Genomic DNA, 13,641 nt, shown 5'->3' on the forward strand with positions numbered 1-13,641 from the left:
TACATATAGTATCAGTATTAAAAGTACCCTGCAGAATCATTATCAAATTATATTCTTACAAGAAGACAGTTATAGATATGCGACAATAATTTTGGACATGAGTGTACACATCTCAATGTAATCGAAATAAAACGTTGAAGTAACACATCCAAAAACTCATCTCTTAATCTATTTTCTTCATTCACTTTCGTCATGGCTTTGTTGATTCATCGCTGCTCCTGCTATCTTCCCTAATATTTATAAACAATGGCTCCATTTCTACCTCAAGATCTATCAGTATACACACACTCCAGCTTACGAACATGTTAAAGGTTAAAAAGAAATGTACTGTAGCCTTGGCAATCACATGTTCACCCAAGTTCTGCGATCAATTCCCCTGCCGAATGTACAGTAACACAGAATGGGTCCTTTGTTTTCTTACAACGAAAGAAAACAATGCAATGAGTAGGTGACGAGGGCTGTATTTGCGTCTAATCACGTCGCATTGATTAAGTCTTCAACACTAGGGATGGCCACAAAGTTCCGGTTCCGGCGGAACCGGCTCCGCGAGGAACCGGTTCTCGGAGATCCGGTTTTCAGAACCGGTTCTGGAACCGGTTCCGGACCTGGATCCGAAAACCCGGTTCCAGAACCGGATCTTAGGAACCGGTTCCAGACCTGGATCTGAAAACCCGGTTCCAGAACCGGATCTTAGGAACCGGTTCCACATCTGGTTCTGAAAACCCAGTTCCAGAACCGGATCTTAGGAACCGGTTCCAGACCTGGATCCGAAAGCCCCCAAAGACCCGTAAAGGAGGCATAAAGTTCACCTTCAAAAATAATGCAAAGAGGACCATGCGCTTGTGCCTTCCCCGCCCAGACCCGTTTGTGCCCCCAGAAAAAAATTTTGGTCCACCAGTGGGTGTTTAGCCAAATGAGTTAGCCAGTTTGCCTGTTTAACCAATGAGTTTGCCAGTTACCCAGTTTATTTAGCCAAATGAGACAAGCTGCCGCCGCCTGGGCGCCTGCCTGTCGCTTCCACCATTTCATCTAGCATACTGTTCACAGCTTGCCAGCAGCTCGGGTTTAGCGTAGGGATGGTCACAAAGTTTCGGTTCCAGCGGAACCGGTTCCGCGAGGAACCGGTTCTGTTTTCAGAACCGGTTCCAGACCTGGATCCGAAGAACCGGTTCTAGACCTGGATCCGAAGAACCGGTTCTAGACCTGGATCCGAAGAACCGGTTCCAGACCTGGATCCGAAAAGCGGTTCCGGAACCGGATCTTCTAGAACCGGATCCGTTCAGACCCGAAAACCGGTTCCACCAGGAACCGGTTCTGGCCATCCCTATTCAACACTTCCCTTCGGTTCGTAGGCGTCAAAAACTTACACACGCACTCATATCATATGGGTTCATTGCAATGAGACGGACGAATGGGCATTTATATTTTCGTGAGTATATCTTGTGCTTTTTGATTTAAAAAAATGGATATTCCTTCACGAGCGGCGGTATTACAAAAAGAAGAGGCAAAATGTTTAGCGATAATGAAATTGCAGAACTGATGAATGAGACTCCGACTCAGACGGTTATGAGTTAGTAATTAATAGTAAGGACATTGATTATTCTGTGCTCAGTGGCGTATCCGGAAGTGAACAAGATAGTAAATCTGTTTCAAGTAAGCTTGAGGCTGCGCCGAAAAAAAAAAACGCGTCATTCCTATTCAAAAGCAGATTCTAATGTAGCTTGGAGCTCTTAGATCTGAAAACAGATTTTCTGTGAAGTGTAAACTCAATATTACATGTCAACTAAGGTTGTATCATATAATAAACTTTGTGCGTGTTTTTGTTTCTGTACAAGTGTATTTTGTACTGCGTGCAATAAGTGAAGAACTGACAAAAAGCAACAAATTTTCAAGGACCATCACATGCAAATCCAAACAAGATAAGAGTTCGCTTTTCTAATTTTGAACACTTGGTACATTTACTGTATATCCTGTTAATTTCTAAGAAATTGGTTTAAAATCTGTGGAGACATTACATTTTAAAAATATCTCTAAAAAGTGCCGGAAAGTGTGCGTGACAAGTTTAAATACCCGTCCGGCTGAGAGTGTATACGCGTCAGGAAAATGTGGCAACGTAGCACTCCGTATAAACTGCGATAGCGAAGGACGCAAAGCAGAGAAAATCATAATGTCATATTTGTGATTGTTTATCTTTTAAAACAAGTCAAAACAGTTTGGTTGAAAAAGCTACTTTAAGATCTTTCTAAAAGTTTTTTTTTCAGATTGTTAATACACCGCAGCAATTCAGAGATAATGATGTCTCACTTTTTGCTGAATAACAAGAAAATTACTGCGTGTTGAGTAATGAAATTTTCAGAACTTGCAGGTAATATATGCATCTACATATTGTGCACAGGAAATTATTTCATGTTATCTCCTTTCCGAGATATAGTCCTATAAACATTGATTTACCAAAAAAGTACGAAAAAATACGCACTTTTTCATTAATTTCTATTTTTTTCTCATTATACAGTACAAAGAAAATTTGTATGTCTTAAGTATTGAAAAGACAACATTCCAACAATTCCAACGAGGTACGACAATGCAGTATAAGTTTTGACTGGACGTCACAGCAGCACCTCGAAGTCAGGGGCCTATCTTTATGAAATGGATAGTAGGTATATTCTGTGTTTATTGTTATTGAACTGAGCGAAGCGAAGCTCTTATACTCGGGTTAGCCGTTTGGTTGTCCGCGAACTCCTCCTAGACCGTTTGGCCGATCTCAACCAAACTTAGCTCGCTGATAGAGTATGTCGTGCTGAGTGACAACATAGGTCGAAATCAAAAATCCGATGTTCCATCGAGGAATAATCACCGAAAAACGCTTCCTGATTACGTAGTTTAAGCTCGCTCAGCTCATTTCATTGCAATCGGGTATATCCATTGCATTCCTAGTAATTACTATTACTATTATTGGGTTTAGAATCAATCAAGTACTTCATGATATTTTAGAGGGATCAAGATGGCTGCCAGATAGATAAATATTTGAGCGTCAGGCCCTTATTTCTTTTCAATTTTATATTTAATCAATGTCTATTTTTTCCCCTCATTATTCCACCAAATCGTATTCCAAGATCATCAATTTTCAATACTTATTTGTGACTGTCAGCATACACAGCATAACCGAAGGACGTAAAACAAAGATTTATTTTTATTTTTCGTTTTCATGTCTTTTCTTCATAGCTGTGAAAAATAACGCTTTTCAACATCATAAATTTGTATGCTACTTGCCTGCATTCGAGCACAGTAATAAACTATTTGGACATTACGAAGCAAAGCAGGTCTACTTTGCAGTTAGCATAGTTTTGAAAGGATGTGACATAATGATATTGGTGTTGCGATGTTCAGCACCGTAGATAATTAAACAGTGCTAGTAAATAAATCTGTAAAAATTGTATTGGTGTTTAGCTTACATGACCTCCAGACGGGCCATTTTTTTTACAACATATTATTACTTGTACTCTATATGAGGGGCCGCGGTGGCTCAGTGGTAGAGCGTTCACCTCTGGTGCTTGGGGTCCCGGGTTCGATCCCAGTCCCCGCCAAGTGAACTTTGTGGTGGACAAACACCGTGTGTTCTCGGGGTTGTCCCGTTTCCTCCCACTTTCTTCATTCCATTACTCATTCATTACTCATTCATTACTCATCATCACCGTCTCCTTTAGCATACCCGGCAAAATCGTGGAACGTAAAACTCAAAGATTTCATTTCATATAAACTTTGGTGCAAAGTAACCCCATAGATGAAGATATTTTGCACCACATACAAAAAAGTATGTTCAACATACTAACATAATGTTTGTCTGCAATGATATTGCTGTATTTTTTGATATTTCGAACAAGTTTCAATAGTATTTCAATATCGATTATCTATTTCAAAATTTGGATATCACAAAGCCCTATCGAAACCCCTCCGAAATGAAGTTTTTGTCTATGGCCTGATTAGGGTTGCGCACGGCACGAGACTAGACAGAATTTTTGTTACGAAATTCGAGACGAGACATAGCTCTTCCAATAGAAACAGATACAGATTTCGAGAGGAGACAACTTTCGCGACATCTTTGCGAGAGGTGACAGTCTCAAATCATTTCTCGTGCGCACCCCTAGCCCATATCGTGCGTTATCAAAAAGCATGTTAATGAGAAATAACAACATGTAAATACAATATAGGTAGTTAAAAATATTTTTGTTTTCATTCTTCAGTAATGCATTATTATTAACCTCAGTATTTTATAGTCCATTCTTAATCTTAAGGTGATGTATAATTAAGTTTTGAATTCGGTTAACTTATTTTGTTTCTCAAATTGTTTTAAAAATGTATGTACAAACATGTTTATTTTCATTCTTGAGTGCTTAAAGTCACTATAGTTATTAAACATAGTATTTAATATTGTACTCTTAACGTTAAAATAATATACAGTTAACTTTTGAATTCAGTTAACATTTTTCTTACTGAAATTGCTTTAAAAAAGTATGTAAAAACGTTTTTATTTTCTTTCTTGAGTGCCAAAAGTGATGCACAGTTATTAACATTAGTACTTTATACTCTATTCTTAATTTTAAACTGATAAACAGTGCGTTTCTGAATAAATTATGTCAAGTTATTTGAGTGACGAACACTGGTAGAAAATTCTGACTACTACTGGAACATTTGATTTTAAGCTGACGACTACTGGTGCAAGGATTTTAAAATATTGTTTTTCCTTCAACGGCTACTCCTTTTTGAATTCTGACTACATGGTCATTATAGGAAGGATCAGTGAGTCTTTCCAACTATGGTACAGCTCCGACAGATTCACGATGCTCAGAGAAGAGACAAAATAGTATGTTTTCAACCTTAAAGGGAGAACCACTGGCGTTTTTACCCTGCTATGCAAAAGTAAGTGGGTACTCCAATGGGGTTCCAATGCGGTACCTAATTTCTGCATTTTAGATATATGGAAATGCATGTGTCTAAAATGTAAAGAACTGATATTTGTTTACTGAAAACTGCAACTCGGTAAGCCTTACGGATACCGAGATATGGGAAAATAAAGAGCGACACGATATGTATGTGGGGCTTGGGGCTTGCATACTTGAAGGTACAATTTGGAAAATGAATTAAAATATGACTAAGGCTTTCAAGATATTGTCAAATAAAGGGAGGACCAATACAAGTATGGGATTTTCGTGTTAGATGATAAAATTTCCGAAACCGGTCATGGAAAGTTAATAAGCACCAGTAGCAATTCCATCTTCAAGTAATTAGATATTTCCATGGGGGGTTAGAACATCTTACAGTCTACTAAGATTAAATTTTAAAAGCTTTTGAAAATATAACTTGACATTTGTAAAGAGTATTAGAAATATGTAAGTATAAATATGTTTACCTAAAACTTCCAGCCAGTACATCTAACATATAGAGAAACACCGTAAAATAAAAGAGTATGAGATGTTGAAACTTCGGAAAAATTATTGGTCCCAACAAAATTAAATAAGATGGTACTTCTATGGGTTAAGTGAGTACCTCATTACAATTTCGATGGAAAGATTAGTTCTAGGTTTTTTTCAGGCAGTTCCAAAGGTTCATCGAGCTGTGTAAGAGAGTGAAAATTCTCTGTGAATATCTAATATAGTAACCAAAATATAACGAGTCATATGTTTTATGACGTAAAAATAGAGATCTTTTAGGATTTGTACTTCTGGGTCTTTGCTATAAGAAAGAAATTCAAAAACCTACTGTATATACCTTAATAGACAATTAAATCAGTGAGGACACAGTAACTTCGTGGTGGGGTGTTTACCTAGTATGTTTTGCAGAAACTACACTGGAGTATTCTCTTAATCCACAGAGATACGATCACACTTAACTGCCCATTTAATTTTAAAATGAAATTAAGGCAAATGAATGTTGATGATAGAATTGATGGAGTGCAAAGGTGGGAGGAAACGGGAGAACCCCGAGAATACCCACGAATACGATGTCGACTACAAACTGACTTGGCCGCGGATCGAACCAGGGACCCAATACACCAAAGGTACGCACTCTACCACTAAGCCACCGTGCCTGCACCCATTTAATTGTCTATTAAGGTATATACGGTAATTTTCTGAAATTTCTTCTTCTTACAGCAAAGACTCAACAGTACAAATCCATGTGGGTATCCATTTTTACGACGTCATAAAATACATAATTACTTATATCTCGGTTGCTATATTAGATATTGACAAAGAATTTTCATTCTTTTTGTACGCTAGGAATTATCACGCTTGGATTTACCCGAAGAAAACTTCGAGCTGAATTAATCTTTCGATCGGAATTGCCCTGACGAGTGTGAGGTACTCACTTCACCCATATAAGTACCATCTTATTTAACTTTTATTAAGATCAAAAGTTGTTTTATGAAATTTCAAGATCTAATACTCTTTTATTTCACGGTGTCTCTCTAGCTGTAAGATGTACTGGCTGGAAGTTTTGGGTAACTCTATTCTCTTTTCTAATACTCTTTACAAATGTCAAATTATATTTTCCAAAGCTTTTAAAACTTAATCTTTTTAGACCCATGATGTTCTAAAACCCCATGGAAATACCCAGTTACTTTAGGATGAAATTGCTACTGGTGCTTATTCAGATTTCATGACCGGTTTCGGAAATTTTACCACCTAACACCAAAACCCCATAACTGTGTGGGTCCTCCCTTTATTTGAAAATATCTTGATAGCCATTAGTCATATTTTCATTAATTTTCTAAACTGTACTGTCAAGTATGGAAGCCCCACATACCTATGGTGTTCCTATTTATTTCACCATATTTCGGTAACTGTTAAACGTACCGACTTGCGGTTTCGGTAAACACACACCTGTAACGTTCTTTATAAGTTTATTAAGATATATTTTAGAATGTTTAGAAATGGGAGGTCTGTGAATCCCATAGTACCCGAAAACCCCCATAAGGACTTGTGTGTAGTGTATTGAATTGAAACTACTTTTGAGGTTGTTGTTAGCTCTCAGTAATTACGTTTTCGAAACTGCACAATCTGGTACGCAAACCTCACACTTCTATGGTGGTGTTCTTTATTTTCCCATACCTCGGTATCCATAAGGCTTACCGAGTTGCGGTTTTCTGTACTAAACAGAAATCAGTTCTTTACATTTTAGAGACATATATTTCCACATATCTAAAAATGCAGACATTAGGTACCCCATAGTACCTCGAACGCCATTGGGTACCCACTTACTTTTGCATAGTAATACATTTCGAGTTGTTCAGCATCAATAAACACTTTTTTTTAATTAATCGTTTTTCTACCAGAAACCCAAAAGTCCATACCTGACTGAACAGATTTTGTCCATTTAATTTTAAAAAATGTTAAATATTTTAAAATGTAACATTTTAAATATTTTTTGATTTTTGTTTCAGGTATTTCATGCATCAAAACAAAACCAGGATTCTGCATGAAAGACAGCGAAAAGAAGCAGTGTAATTTGTGGCTAAAAGCACGTCCTTTCTGAAGACAGACCCGATTATATTTACATTCTTTTGTACGAATATGTAACCTTAATAAATATACTGCTCCACAAATTATTTCTTTCTTCCATAAATTAGAATAAATGTATGTCTGTTTAAAGAAAATGTTTGTTAGCGTTAAGTCCTTTCAACTCTATTTCTCTGTAAATAAGAACATTATACCTTGCAACATTTTTTTTATCATTGTGCAATTCCGATTGGATAAAGTATCTGCACGAAGCACTATTATTTCAGACATACATTAATAACTAATGTATTGTTCTGTGAATAAGGCAATGGTATAGTGAACATGTTTTAACATAAAATCTGTAACTCAGCTTTTCAGTAGTCAACTTTATTGAGAATCCGAAGAAAGAAAGAAAAAATGTTGGACTTAACAACGAATTTCAAAATTATTTTTGTTCGAATTCTGGACTAATCCAAATTATCCAGAGAAATCATTTATGTTGCTCTCTACAGATGTATCCTTTATCCAAATCGTATGAAAAGGAGACTTCATACATCGCTATATTTTGTATGAACTATGTTTCGTATTTATTTAATCACTTTGTACCTTTCTCTAGTGTTGACAAGGCCGCAAGTGTCAATCGAATAATTTAGTGTTTCACTCATGTAACCTTGTGACTAACGTACGTCCTGTCGGTATATATATGTTACTGGGTTCGATTAGCGACAAACAATTTTTAGCGTTAAACAAATACAAAAATCTACACGCAATGAGATACAATGATCTTTGCCTCATAGACAATACCAATCAACTAACGGTACTGAGTGTGGTTGAGTTTACTAGTGGTATTATCTGGCTATAATCAGTGTTCCGAGAGCTATACTTCTTTTTGTACTCTGAATTGCAAACTTTGATATAACCGTTTTAAATTACTGTATATCTATCTATCTATCTATCTATCTATCTATCTATCTATCTATCTATCTATCTATATCTATATCATATAAAATTGTAAACTAGAAACTTCCGAGTAGTTCTGAGAATCATCGTTCTTTCTTTAAATAATGTATGAGACTATTACACTGCTCGTTACTTAAAATGTTGAACTAAGAAGGATACATCCAGGAAAGTCCAAATTTGCAGAATGTATAGAGCAGGGAAGGATAAATATGTTTGGTCGATGGCTGCACAGCTTCTCATACCTGTGAACTCCGCCAGCTACAGTTGATTAGCTGTGGCATTGGATCGTAAGACGCATGGCTTACCATACCAGAAGAGAACATCCTCTCGATGTCTCGCTGTGTTACAGTCGTTCTGGTTGTCAATGTTGGGTCAGTTCTGCTCCTTTGTCACCACGTTGTCACACAGCGAAAACAGCGGTAAGTTTAACCCTTAACGTACCAAGCCTAAGTCGTCAAAGTTGTTTACCAAGCTGGAGTCTTCTGGAGACCCCAAGTATTATTTTAATTTCTCAACATAGTATTGCAGAGGGTTACCCAAACTATTATTTTTTGGATGTCTAGAAGCATACTTAAGTTAAATGAACATTGTTGACATCAAATATTATGTATATTTGAGCACTATTGAGTTCTTCATACAATTTTATATTTTTGTGTTCGTAAATCTGAAACACAGGTTTAACAATGGAGTTTTTACATTTTCAAGTGTGTTTTTATTTTTTGTATTTTTTAAAGAAACGAGTCGTTGATCTAATCATGTGATTAATATCTCAAAGGGTTGCAGGATACATATAAAAATTGAGAATAAATTGATTCTTATGATTGCGGCAGTATCACTAAATATCACTCTCTGGGGTCCCTAGAGTTCCCCGATTGGTATGTTAAGGGTTAAGCATATTCGACACTTACTATTAGATATCGGCTTGGGAACTTTGGTGTAGCTACCCTGTCTCCCTGAAGTTGCATTTTTAATGGCGAGTACTGTGTAGGAATCATCTTGTGAGGGAACACATTTTCAGCTGACACCATGTTTTTAATTATAGCGTCATTTAAAAAAATAACTTATCGTTAATTAAAATGTACAGAGAAGTTATTTCTGGAAAATCCTATTCACGCCTCTTGTGGTAACAACTTCTGCATTTTGGAAGAGGATATTATTAAGGAAAAGAATGAGGTAAAATCGTCTTTATATAGTACACACGGAAAAGAAAGTATTTGACAGTTGACAAATTTTCTTTTGCCAATAGCTCGGGAACAAATGAATTTATTTGGATCTTTTTGTTGTTATTCTTCGAATAGTTATAACTTGACAACCTGCCAAAGTCGGTACTCTAATAGGTTAATTTATTGTTGAGTTTTTAGGAAAACAAATTTTGTCAACTGAAGAATATTTAATTTCGTGACTGTACAAGCAATGGATGATAACGGCTTAATAAATAACTGTACGTAAGTTTGTTTGAGTTTGAACATAGGATTGTACATGGCTGTGCATTTTGCATTATTATTGAAGTGCTGCAACTAAGTTATTGCAAAAGGTATGATAAATTCTTACGGTAATATTGTCACATATTGATTTACTCTGTATGAAAACTAAAATAGTTTAACATATGGTTAACCTCCTTTGTGCCAATAATTTTAAAATTAACGCTTGTGCCACTTTTGAACCTTGGCTTTGCAGTAGCTTTCCAAAGAATTAGCAGGAAGTCCAAACTTACACCCTGCAGGTAAATACATTTCTCTGGACATTTCACGGCTCCAAACTAAGATTGAAAAGTGTAGTATTTTTAATTTTATTATTATTGGCACAAAGGAGATCAACCATATTTTAAGCTATTTTTTGTTTCCATACAGAGAAAAACAATATGTGACAACATTACAGTAAGAATGTATCATGCATTTCTCAGTATGTTGCAGCACTTCAATAACGGTGCACTATACGTACAATCTAGATCCTGAATATGTCCAATCCATATATTACAACAAGGCAGTACGTATGCGATACAGGTAAAATCCGTATATTTCATACGGACAATCTATAAGCTACATACATCCAATCCATACATTACATATGGCCAGCCTGTACGCGACATACGTATAATCTATATGCTGCATGCACACAGTCTGTAAGCTGCATATGTGCACTCTGTATGGTGCATACGGATATTCTGTATGCTGTATCGGGACAAGCTGTGTGCGACATAAGGAAAATCTGTATAATACATACGTACATGACGCATACTGTATCTAGTCGTACGTACGGGGCACAAGTACAATATAGATGCTGCCTCGGGGTTGAACGCAAGAAACACACGTACAGAACGTATATTGCATACTTCTTGAAATTATGCTCTGTCCTGATAGTCAGTGAGTGTCGTCATTATTAACCCACATGCTACATACGATCGTGACGTCACAAAGCTAGATATTACCTCCGTATATACTTGTTACTGCAGATGACGTCACACGAATGACGTCATTGCACTTATGCAGACAGTATGTATAATACATACTTTTTCAGCTATACGTTTGCTGCAGGATGTTATATACGGTTGTACGTTAAGTCCAGAAACTACAGGAATTACGAATGTAACCTACGTTTTTAAGTATGCCACCTACATTTTTTTTTCTCAGTGTAGTCATCAAATTTGGGCAATTATATGTGGTGTGCTATCAACAATACTAATCTAATCTTGACGATATTTAATATGATATTAAAACTTGTATAACTTAGTACTTTCAGGAAATATTATGGTATATAGAGAGTATGTAATTGAGTTCTTGACCACCAAATTCAGGATTGGATTTATGAAATTTCGCTAAATTACGATCGATAAAACTCATCCGATCTTGATCAAACTTGTTAACATGATAAAGGGTGACCAGCTCTGTATACATTCGAGCATAGTATGGGATGTTATGGTGTACAGATTTTTTTAGTTTTCAAGCAATCAAAGTTGGTTTTGACCTCAGTGAATTAAAAAAAAATCACTGAACCGCAGTTGGTGGAACTCATCTGATCTTGACCAAATTCGGCATGGTAACAAAACTTTAAGAGCTAACCACGCATATGAAATGCTAGTTTTACAGTGTCTTTGGCGTCGAGTTATTTACCACCGAGGTTGGGTTTTAGACTTCCCCCAAGTTTAATAGCCAAAAACTCAAGAATCAAATTCCTCCACTTCACGGTATGTCACCTGCATATTAGATTTGTTAAGGTAAACCAACATTTCGAATTTGGCAAGTGAAGACATTTAGGTCCCGAGTTATTGGCTATTAAATTTCGTTCTTGAGTCTACAGACCTGACATGGGAAGTAAACACATGGTATATTAATAAATAAATCAATGAAGGACGAGTTTTCGCCACTATAGTGAAATTGACTAGCTTATTGAACACAAATTAAGAGGGAACAACCAAGATCCATGTGAAATGCAAAGATTCCATTTTATTCTTCAAGTTGTATAATAATAGCCTACAATTTATTTTCACTCAATTTCTTAACTTTTGACAACTGCCAACTAGCATATCATGGTGGTTTTGTGTGTCAAGAAGCTTCAGACCTGTGCCATGTTTTTCCATTTATTGTGAGTCATTGTTAAGGGTTAGGAAACGCATATATTGTCAGGAGGTGCAACTTTCGCAGCTCCTCTTAGAAGGGAAGTATGAATGAGTTCATTTCGAAACCTACCGTAAAATTTCACTCAGAGGAAGGAAGTCGCACAGAAAGACCACACACAAAAAAGCAGCTGCGTTTTCGAAGTGGAATTAACCAAAATGGCAGATTGAAATGTCGCGTATCCATGTTGACAATTGCACAATACGTTCATTACCACCCCTTGTAAACGGCCTGTTAATAATGAAAAGTCAATAACAACAATGTGGGTACATACTATACCTAAGGGGAAGTCGTACGGTAAGGTGAACCTTGAAAGCAGCCATCTTGAAATCCACCATATTGAATTCAGGTCAAGTTTTGTAAATAGGAATATGTATTGTATGTTCATTTGATTCTTGCTCCTATTCTGTTTTTACTTTTCCTTCACTTTTTTTTGTACAAACAATACTCACAAATACACTCAGCCAAGAATGGATTCAAATTTTGCTACTTTGAACACACACAAACAAAACACAAACACACACACACACTATTGCTATTGTATTGATTTATTTCTGAAGAACAAAGAAAATTTAAGCATTTATTTTGGTCAATCACTAAGCGAGAGAATTACCCAGAATTTTAAAGTTTTATCGAAGAAAATTCCCTTTTTGCTTAATTTACCTACTACATTTCCCTCAAACTACGAACACTACCGTGGCCTAACGATTGCCACATTAGTTTTAGCTAAGAGGCAATAATATGATGTCGTCAGCAAAGTAATGAAAATTATAAATTCAAATATTTGTGAAACAGATGGAGACAAAAAGTAATAACGACAACAATAAACGTCGAGCAGTTGAACATTGGCAAAAAATAACTGATGACTAGAGCAACCCACATTATGCCTTATTTTTTGTTTAATTATGCTTTATTTTTTCCGAATTATGCTTTATTGTTAATTTTAAACATTGTTTTACATTAATCGTGTATAATGTAAAAAAAAATACTATAATTAAATATTCTAAATATCTTGATCTATTTAATATTTTATGCAACCAGTTTCTTTCATATTTAATGAACTTTCTACTTAATGCACTGTAAAGAGATATGCTTTACTCGAGTCACTTTTTTCTATCACTTGTGTGCGCCTGAGAGGTGCATATATACAGAAAAGGAAAGTAAAAGATGTCACCAAAAAGTACAGAAAGTGCTCAAGTTCAAGAGTTACATATAACAATATAGTGTGGAGTTTTTGTGTACTATTCATTGTTGGCGGAAAATTTCCTTCTTTTTCGTTTTTTTTTCTTTTCTCCACATCAAAGAATTACACCGAAAAGTTTACAGAAATAAAAATAAGATTTTCATTGTTGCATTGTTATGTTCTAAATGATTGTAAATATTGGTTAATATTGTAAATATTGTAAATATTGGTTTTGAAAAATATTAATACAGTATGTTAAACTTGCAGTCAAACAGAATTTTCCAAGAAATGTGCTACATATTTTAAATTATGCTTTATTTTCTAAAATTATGCTTCCTTATGCTTTTAAAATTAGTTTCTTCTGGACCCTTAGACAAACACAACTGTTCAA

This window comes from Thermobia domestica, chromosome 10 (genome assembly GCF_964235325.1).
Source record: "Thermobia domestica chromosome 10, izTheDome1.hap1.1, whole genome shotgun sequence".
Taxonomy (NCBI): domain Eukaryota; kingdom Metazoa; phylum Arthropoda; class Insecta; order Zygentoma; family Lepismatidae; genus Thermobia; species Thermobia domestica.